The sequence below is a fragment of the Sander vitreus genome, chromosome 23, assembly GCF_031162955.1.
Source record: "Sander vitreus isolate 19-12246 chromosome 23, sanVit1, whole genome shotgun sequence".
Classification (NCBI taxonomy): domain Eukaryota; kingdom Metazoa; phylum Chordata; class Actinopteri; order Perciformes; family Percidae; genus Sander; species Sander vitreus.
Window position 1 is genome coordinate 5,429,785 of NC_135877.1, and position 9,892 is coordinate 5,439,676.

Below are 9,892 nucleotides of genomic sequence, written 5' to 3' on the forward strand. Positions count from 1 at the left end.
TATATCAGAATAGGTTGACATGGTTTAATTTTCAAAAAACACCATATTTTTGTTGTGCTGCACATTGTTGCAGCTCCTCTTTTCACCCTGTGTGTTGAGCTCTCTGTTTTAGCTACAGAGTGAGGCATCTCACTTCTGTTCCATCTTTGTTGGGAGTCGCACATGTGCAGTTCCTAGGTAAGGACTACTAGCCAGTCAGAAGCAGAGTATGAGGGAGTGCCACGCTAGCAGCTAGGCGAGCATTATAACGTGTGTTACAAAGTGACCACGTTTGTCTCTGAAGTAAAGGCTGGACTACAACAGAGCTGTTTGGAGCAGTTTGTGAACAGTGTTTTCTGCTGGAGATGGTAAGTCCCTTTGGGGTGGACTTTGGGCTTTTTCACTTTTTAAACCTATAACATGCACAAAAAGATATATATAACACGATAAAGGAAAGGGAAAAAGCCAAAAAGCATAATATGAGCACTTTAAGGAACATTTTCAATGCCAGACTTTTACTTGTAACAGAGTATTTTTACAGTCGGTATTAGTACTTTTACCTGAGTAAAGGATCTGAATACTTCTTCCACCACTGCTCTCTGCTGTCCGTCTATCTTGTCTTGATGCATAAATCAGTAAGTCTATGATCCAATTGATCTCCAGTATGCATGGCTGTAGTTAGTGTACTGCGAAGTTCAATTAAATGCTTTTATTTCCCAGGAGTCCACGCGTTGTTAGTGTTTGATTTATCCTGTTTGCAGTAGCTAGATGGGAGAGTTTGATGCATGACCGTTTCATTTGAAAAGTATATTCATCTGCCAAATAGACATACCAAGCAAACCATAACACCGGATGCAGAAGTGTTCCACCCAAGTGTTACTCATTGTACACAAACCAGACGCTTATCATGCAATCATGATATACGCAATCATTGTAGCTGCAAAGAAATTCAGATGCAGAACGTAATTCAATTATTTAATAAATTATAAAAACCCACAACACATTGAATCATGACTCATCACCTTTCCATGAAAATCATCTAAACCAACCTGCTTCTTAGGGGTGGGGGAAAAAATTATCATGATTATCAAAAAATAATAATAATAATAATAATATATATATATATATATATATATATATATACATACATGCAATGTTTTCTGTTTATACGGTACCGCTGACAGCAGAAAATGCAGAAAATCCATGTTATGTACTTCTTTACATATGAAATAAGCGTCAGACTGACTGACTGACCTGTGATGTGCATTATTCTTAGAAAACAATTAGTTTTTAGAAATGTCTCATGATATATTGTCTCTAGGGGCTCTATCTTGCACCCGGCACAGCGCAGCGCAAAGCCCGACGCAAGTGTCTTTCTTAGTTTAAGACTGATGTAGTTGTCAATTTCCCGTCCAGCGCCCGAGTCGTTTAAATAGCAAATGCACCTGCGCCCATCTTTGCGCCCATGGGCATGCTGGTCTTACAGGGAGGTGTGTTCAGGTGAATTCTTGGCATATTGCTATCTTGAGGTAAAGTGATTGCGCCATTGACCAACAAAAACCTGGTCTAAAGTCAATAGTGCAGCATTTCATTGTCATTTTAACTATGCTTGTTACACACACACACACACACACACACACACACACACACAGGGAAGCGCAGCAGCACACAAACATGCATAAGATTACAAATAAAAATATTACGGTGCAAATCCGCCATAATAGCAATGCGCCAAGGTCCAAACGTGCTTGGCTTTTAAAGGGAATGGGAGATCACTCTGGTTGGTTTATTGCATGTTACTCTCAAAACACACTTATGAATTAATGAAGACACTAATTACAACCCTTTTTGAACCATGCGCCTGGCACACGGACCCTTTTTTCCACCGTCAAACTAGCAGAAGTGGATTTGGACACGCCCTAAACGCACCTGCGCCAGGCACTTCACGCCATGCGCTTAGATCATTAAAATAGGGCCCCAGAAGTGTATTATTCAACTTTTAGTTTTTGTTAAAGAAGGAAAAGAAAATTGCAATACTCAACACTATCGAATCGCAATACTTCTAGAATCGCAGTAAATGAAAATCGCAATACATATCATATTGGCACCCATGTATCGTGAAAGAATGGAATCGGGACAAAAGCATATCGTCCCCAGCCCTAGTGCTTGTCGTGTATGCGTTTGGTTGAATGAAATCACACTTTACTACACACTCCTGCACTCATCTTCTTTTCTGTGTTTCAAGTTGATTCCCCCGGTTTCTCTGCTTATTCTTCTACCATCTTTCTCCCTTCACTTAATTCCTTCCTTCCTTCCTTCCTTCCTCCCTCCTCATCCCTCTTTACCTCGGCAACTGTTCAACACACTCCCCCCTTTCCCTTCTCTCCCTTCATTTCCCCTCTCTATCTTCCTTTTATGAGGATTAGCTGTACTGTTCCGTACAGTGGGGTGAATTCCAGAGAATACGCTCACCGTTAATAACTTACTATCTGTGTGGGAAAAAGGCTTCAGCAGCAGAAATCTGCAGGGATTTTGAGTCGAGCCAGCCAGCTCTGGGTAGCATCACTGAAAAAGTCTTTGAGAGAGTGGTGGGGTCAACGACGAGAGAACCAAACACTGAAAAGCACTTAGCAATTTGGCAATTATGGAGAAAAAAAAAACCTGAAAGCCTGTAATAAAAAATTCTCATTGCACCAGGGCAACAATTGTCGGGCACCCTGTAAAACCAGATTGTGACGTCTTTACACTTTTTGTACAGAATGTAATAATATCCCAAGATCAATACAGTGTGTAGACGTGTTTAGAAGCAGAGAAAGGCGCCGTTTTAAAGAGGTCTTCCATGTGATTTAAGGCCTTCCAGCCTAAAACTATAGTGTCTTTGTACAATAAATCAAATTATGAATTATGAATCCATAACTCAAGTTACGTAATGTTCCATTTCCCCGCATCGCTCCATGCTAGCGTCATTCAGATTATTTACTGTGTTAGCTATAATCTGGGCCTTTCCAAAGAGTTCCTGTGTGATCCTAGGCCTTCCAGAAACTTTGTAATCCAGCCTGGAAATACAGAGACTTTACACAATAATTCCAAAATTGATAAATCCACTGAACGGTTATTTCGGCCATCTTGACTCCCAGAATGTTATCAGGTGAGTGTGTCGACCAATCAAGGGTTGTCCTTATGAATATCTTCTTCTTCTTTGGTGTTTTCATCCGCAATGTTGCAGATGCTGCCTCTTTCCTGACTGTGTCACTTTGCTGCTACATATACTAAGGGCTGTGTGTGTGTGTGTGTGTGTGTGTGTGTGTGTGTGTGTGTGTGTGTGTGTGTGTGTTATGCTAAGTTAAGATAAGCTAACCAGCTGTTGGCTGTAGCGTCATATCTGCCGTATAGACATAAGTGGTATTAATCTTCTCGTCTAACTCTTGTATTTCCTGAAATAATTTTCTAAAATGTCAAACTATTCCTTTAACATAATAGACAAAACTATTGCCCTCTGTATTCTGACTAAGATGACACAAATCTGGCAAAGAGATGCATCATTTGATTTTTGTTTTGTTTTTTGTTTTTAGACTACTATGGATTAACTATGGATGAAAATCACTGCAGCAAAAATGCCAAATAAATAATCAACTCTGGAAAGGACATCCTTGGTCCCCAGCACCCTCCACTGTGAAGGGTGAAGGACTCTGGTAAATGTGCTGTTATGTAACACAGATTCAATTTCCATAACAGCTGAGTGGAGTCAAAAAGAGCATATGTGTGTGTGTGTGTGTGTGTGTGTGTGTGTGTGTGTGTGTGTGTGTGTGTGTGTGTGTGTGTGTGTGTCTTTGGGATGTGTCTGGTTCAGGCTGCTGGTTAAAAACAAGGGCTCCTCTGAGAGCAGCATCCTTCATTCGTCAAAGGGTCACGTGTGGCAGATGTAACACACACATGAATTTAAATGTTTTGGTCATGTAGGCAGGCATTTGTACAGTTTTTGCAGGCTCTGCTGACAAGTTATTCTTCTTGGAATTTATTTATGTCATTGACAAAAATTTAGATCCAGTTGTCTACTGTATGTTGTCTGTATATCATGCTAGAACCAGATTGTCCTCCCCCAAAAAAACATTCTTATTGGTCGTTTTTAGCTTATTACGACCCATATTTACATTTATTGTTAAGCGGCGACCTATAGCGGCTATAGTAATTATTACGGGAGCGAAAGAGGAAGTCAGGTGACGTGGTATAAAGATAAGGCGGAGGACAGGGTGGATGGATGGATGGATGGATGAGTCAAACAAACACAGGACTTTCATTCAGGAGATGGAGATTTGTGTCCCGTGTGAAACCAAAAGTCAACTGTCACTTTGACATTAATGGAATTTTACGGACCTTAGTCTGTGATGCAATGACGTCCGTGACGTCACATCATGTCCTGATTTTAGTAGTTTTACGTGACTTATTTTAAGCCAATCCCTGATGTTTTACTAACCTTAACTATTTTTATTGCCCAAACAAGTTTCATTTCACAAAGTTTACTAAGTGTTTAAAACGGCGACCGTTTAACGGTCACACGATTGCAGTCACATGATTAAACCTCCACCGCACGGCAGTAAATAGAACGGTCAAATCTGACGTTTTGGAAATCGACCTATAATGCCATTTAGGTCTGAAGATGTGTTGTGGCTAGAATATAAACATCTAGTCTGTTTATGCTGGTTTGTATGGGAAATCTTGCAGCAATACCCCATTTCTTTTTTTACTATTTTACACAATTTTTGGAGAATACAAAAGAGGCTCTTTTTTTTAAGAACTTTTCTACAATTTTCATGTTTTGTGTATTTTTGTATGATCTTTTTGGAAGAAAGAGCTTTTTTTATTTGCTGATGAAGATGAAGACTGTGGGATGCGGTCGAAAGCTTCCAAACAAATGTGTGGAACTTGAGTTGAGATTGTTTTGTTAACTGCTGTTTCCATGTTTGAGAATGAACTGTGGATGATATATACAAATATATTGATAGAATTTATATCGGTTGGTTTGGTGTATTTTACTGTCTATTACAGTGTACAGTGTTTCCCACAGTCTGTACACTTTTACAGAAATTCTTGCGTGGGCTATTTTTACCAACTCGAATGACATATCTGCTTTGGTATACAATACATTCAGTATGGCGTGGGATTCAGGTCACCTTCTCTCAGGTACATGGCAACTCCTCAGACTCTGAGTGTCAGAGATCTGAGCCGGCTGTGTGATTTAGCGCGACTTACTGGAAGGTGCTGTGTGACACAACCGCAGTGGCAAAGATGGGGACATGGTGAGAGAAACTACGCTCTGGTGTGAAAGGGCGGCCATGCCAGCCGAGGACTCACATCCCATCACACACACACATACACACACACACACACACACACACACACACACACACAAAGAGGGTGGTCTTGATTCTGACCTCTCAGGACTGTTTGAGACAACTCAGTAGATAATCTTAAGAGTGTAACAGTGCAGCAGGTCATGGGTGTGTCAAAACAGCAAAACTACAAATCTCCCAACGTTCCTCAACAATAACACATCTGTCTTAGTAAATGGAAAAGTCCTCTAATCCTGACTAAAGGAGAAGCAAAAAAGATGGATTTAAACAGGAGGAGAAGATAAACAAAAAGAAGGGAAGGACAGGAAGAGAACAGGGGAAGGGGACAGAAAATTGTATTGTTTACCTTTTTAAAAGGCAAACTGTGTTAAAAAAATAAAAAATATATAATGTGTGCTAACATTACATTATTGTGCACTATAAAAGTTTTTTATTACAATTATAATTGTGCAGAGATGATGATGCATTAAAGTCCATCAGCCTGTGGAAATACTGCTGCAGACAAGCTGGTCTTGGATCAAATTCAACCTCTGGACCTTCCCTGATTTCCTCAGTTCCATGGTCCTCTCCTACTGTGTTGGAAAATAAATCTATTTCATTAGCACAGAGGGGAAAAGACAGAGAGAATTACCTGAGAAGGAGCTTTTGTGTGCACCATGTACTTTTTTTGGTGTGTGGTATTTTGGTAAGTATTAAACTGAATGGTCAAAGACTCATCTATTTATTTCTCACCAGCGGGCAAAGTTGTTTAAACCCTTTCCTCTCACCTCACTGCTCCAGTTGTTTTGTTTCCCCCCTCTGAGCTTATCACACCGCTTCCAAGCAAATGCAGAATGTTTGCTAAGTTTGCAAACTCAGAGCTCCAACCCTGCAGTTTCATCATGTCCTTGTGAAACATACGGAACTTATGTAAAGTATGATCCTGATCCTAAGCACATAAACAACTGGCATCCACTTTAACATTTTCCGCACAATGATGTTCAGAGCCTTCAGCCATTCTGCCCCTTATTATTACTCTTGATTGTCTTGAAGATAAAAATTACAAATCATGTGCCTGTAAAACTTGAGTGGATTAAAACCTTTCTCTGACAGGCAATTCTATTGTAGAACTGTGCATAGCTTAAGTTTTTCATCAACAAAATGTGTGGTGTACCTCAAGGGTAAATTTTGGGCCCTCTTCCTTCCATTTCTTGTTAGAAGACCATAGTTTCTATTCGTTTCTAAGCAGATGATACACAATTATACCTTCCTGTTAACCCAACTCATACTAGTAGTTTGGTTGCCCAAAAAGATTAAAAGCTTGCTTTGAGAATATGAAATGTTGGATGTCTTGTAAATTGCTGCAGTTTAATGAAAATCTGTCGATCCACCACTTTAGTCTAGACTAAAATCTTTCTACACTTATTAGATGGATTTCCGTGGAATTTTGTACGGATTTTCATGGTGAGTTTTACTCTAGTGTCACTATGAAGTTCACATTTGTGTTTTTTAGTGAAATGTCTCAACGACTATTGGATGCATTTCCATGGAATGTGGTACAGACATTCATTTTAGTGCCACCATCAGGTCAACATTTTAATTTGTCCAGAACGTTGGTTTATGATCAAAAATCTGCAAAAAGAAAAAGTGACATTCCCATCAGCATAAACATTATACTTGCTAAACATCAGCATGTAAGCATTGTCATTGTGCACATGTTAGCATACTTACATTAGCATTTAGCTCAAAGCACCGCTGAGTACAGCTGCACAGAGCTGCTCGCATAGATGTAGACTCTTTATCGTGTGACATACTAAACCTATACATACAATGGCGCACAGTTATGTCTGCATGAAATGTTTTTCTTGCAGTTCCTATGTCTACATTTACGTTTTCAATTTCAACTTTACATTTGCTTTTATGGTACCTTTCAATTCATTTAAACGTCAGCTAAAAACACCCCATTGAAACTGGATTTTATTTATTATTTCATTTTATATATATGGTAATGACAATGGCAATGGTTAGTACACTGTGACATCACTGGTGGGTGTGGTTACAGGTGCAACAGAGCACACTTCTGACTACATCCAAACTAGTCTCGCATTGCCAGACCTCTCTCTACAGCGCTGTGTAAGCACTAGAGTACGGTATGTTCTGGCTACACTGCTTATCTTTTCTGGGATAAGGGGGAAAATCTCTCTGGCTTGTTTGTGTTTTTTTTTAAACCAATCACACCTGTCCTGGGTGGTGCTGAGTCCTGGATGCAGCAATGGTGCCCTTGCAAAACAGATGGTGTAGATCGCAGAACGGGAGCATCCATCCCCCATTATATTCGCAAGGGCACCATCAGCAATGTAGCAATGCACTTCCATTGAGCCCAACTACAACCATAACACTTAAAAATTGAAACTGAAAAGTTTATTCTTGACGCTTTTCTGGAGTTTGCTTTTATATTCATGTAGTAATCTAAATTAGACATGTGCTCTTTTTGTCAATTTCACTTAAGACGTAGATGCTCCATCTTCAAGAATTACATGACTTTATATGGTTTTATGAAGCTCCTTCAGACATTGTTGGATTACTTAAAAATGTGTGGCAGCAAGAGAACAGAAACGGTATTAAATACCTTTGCGGCAAAACAATATCTTTTAGAATTCCAAAAGAGAGGGAGATTTGGTAGAATGTACAGTTGCATTTAAAAAGGCTTAGTCATGTTATTTTCATGAAAGAGACAGTCCCAGCCAGAAGGAAATATGTAAGTTATTGTACAAGCTGGGTCAAGAGACTCAGACAGGGTTAGTATAGAATTCATAATGTAAATCCACAGAGCGACCCGGCCTCTGATGGTACTTTATTAAAACAAAAAAGGATCCCTAGCACCACAAAAAGGTATGACTCAATAATACAGTACAGTATTCTTTTGGCTTAGCTAGAGTTGCCGATTTCCTTCAGGGGATTCAATTCTCTAATAACGTTGCATGACTCGGCACAATTCCCTGAGCTGATATGAGTGAACGTGCTAGAAAAGATAACTGAGGGTGGAGCCTGGAGAAAAATGGGCACTATTGTGTTTTTTTTGTGTTTTGACATCAAGTGCTTTTATTTTGGTGCAAAGTGTTCTTTGCTGTAGTGTTTCTGCACAATGTTGCAGCACCTTACAGAAGAAGGTAACAAAGACACTAAATAAGCAGCATGAAGGCTTTTCTGCATCTTCACATGCACCCTTCGGTATGCCATAATCCATTGTGTGTATGTACAAATAGTACAAATAGTTCATGAAAACAGCCTGCGAGAGATCACTGGTTATGAGAACATTTTAAAAAACAACTGTAATTCGGGAGAATCCCTCGAAATATATTTCAGAATGCAGTTAAGGTTCATGCAAACGTAACTTCTTAAGGGAGACAGGGTGCTTTGAATGTCATTAGATGTTTGTTGCAGACTTGAGTTAAAAACCTTGTCGGGATTCATTAAATGTAATGCCTTTATATAATTATATACCCTGCCTATTTTGATCACGACTGGCAGTAAATGAAAAAATTAAAAAAAAATTGCAGGTTCCCATTGAGCGTTCTGTGTGACTGGCTTCAGTAATGTATTTTTCGTGCCAACAATAGGAACACTTTCTTGACTGTTGTCGTTAATGGTATTAGGAGCATTCTCTATTCCACAAACAGTACCTAACAGTATGTATTCAGTACACACTTTATTAATGACATCAGGTGGTCAGAAGGGTTAAAAACGCAGGGTCAAAAAGTTAATCTTTCATTAAAATACCATTCTCTTGAATCTGACTTAGTCTGTAAATGCTGTTATGTATACAGAAGGAATGCCTAAACCCAATGAGCCTCTGCGAATGTATATTTTTTTTACCTCAAGGTCTGTTTAGGTGCAAACTAAGGCACTCCTTACACTTTGCGTGTCAATATTATTATTTGCAAGATGATCAAGTAATTCAAATGATGAAGCATGGAGATAAGCAGGAATGTGACACCAACAAGAGCAGATGAGATAAGGAACCAAAAACTTTAAACAGGGTCTTTAAACTATAGGTTAGTGTTATGCAACAGCAAGGTAGTCGAAGAAATGCAACACAGATGAAGATAATAGAAATGTTTGGAACTGAATCACGCCTTCTGAGGTATCAGCAGCCCTGATGAAACACATATAAGTTTAAGACAAGAAAAGTAAAACAAGTAAATGGTCATTTGGCTCTATCAATAAATACAGCTGCCAATCAATGGGGGACAGATTTGTCTCACGTTACGTCTCACTGTATGACTGAAGATTGCATAAAAAGATATGGCCCAGATGGCTTGACTGTTACAGCCATGTGACTGTGCTTTAAGGTTTTTGTCTACATACTGAGGTTAAAGTCAGCAAAACCACAAATCAAGTTCTCGGAAGACAAGCTGTAGAAAGTTGCATATTTGAAACAAACAGTGCCTGCACTTGATTCCCAGACAGTGCTGACTTATAAAATGTAGTGATTAGTACATCAAACTAGTGTTTCAGTCCCTGCAGCCCTTCATTAGAGCTCTATACTTCAAATTAGCACCTCCCACACACAGCTGAATCCA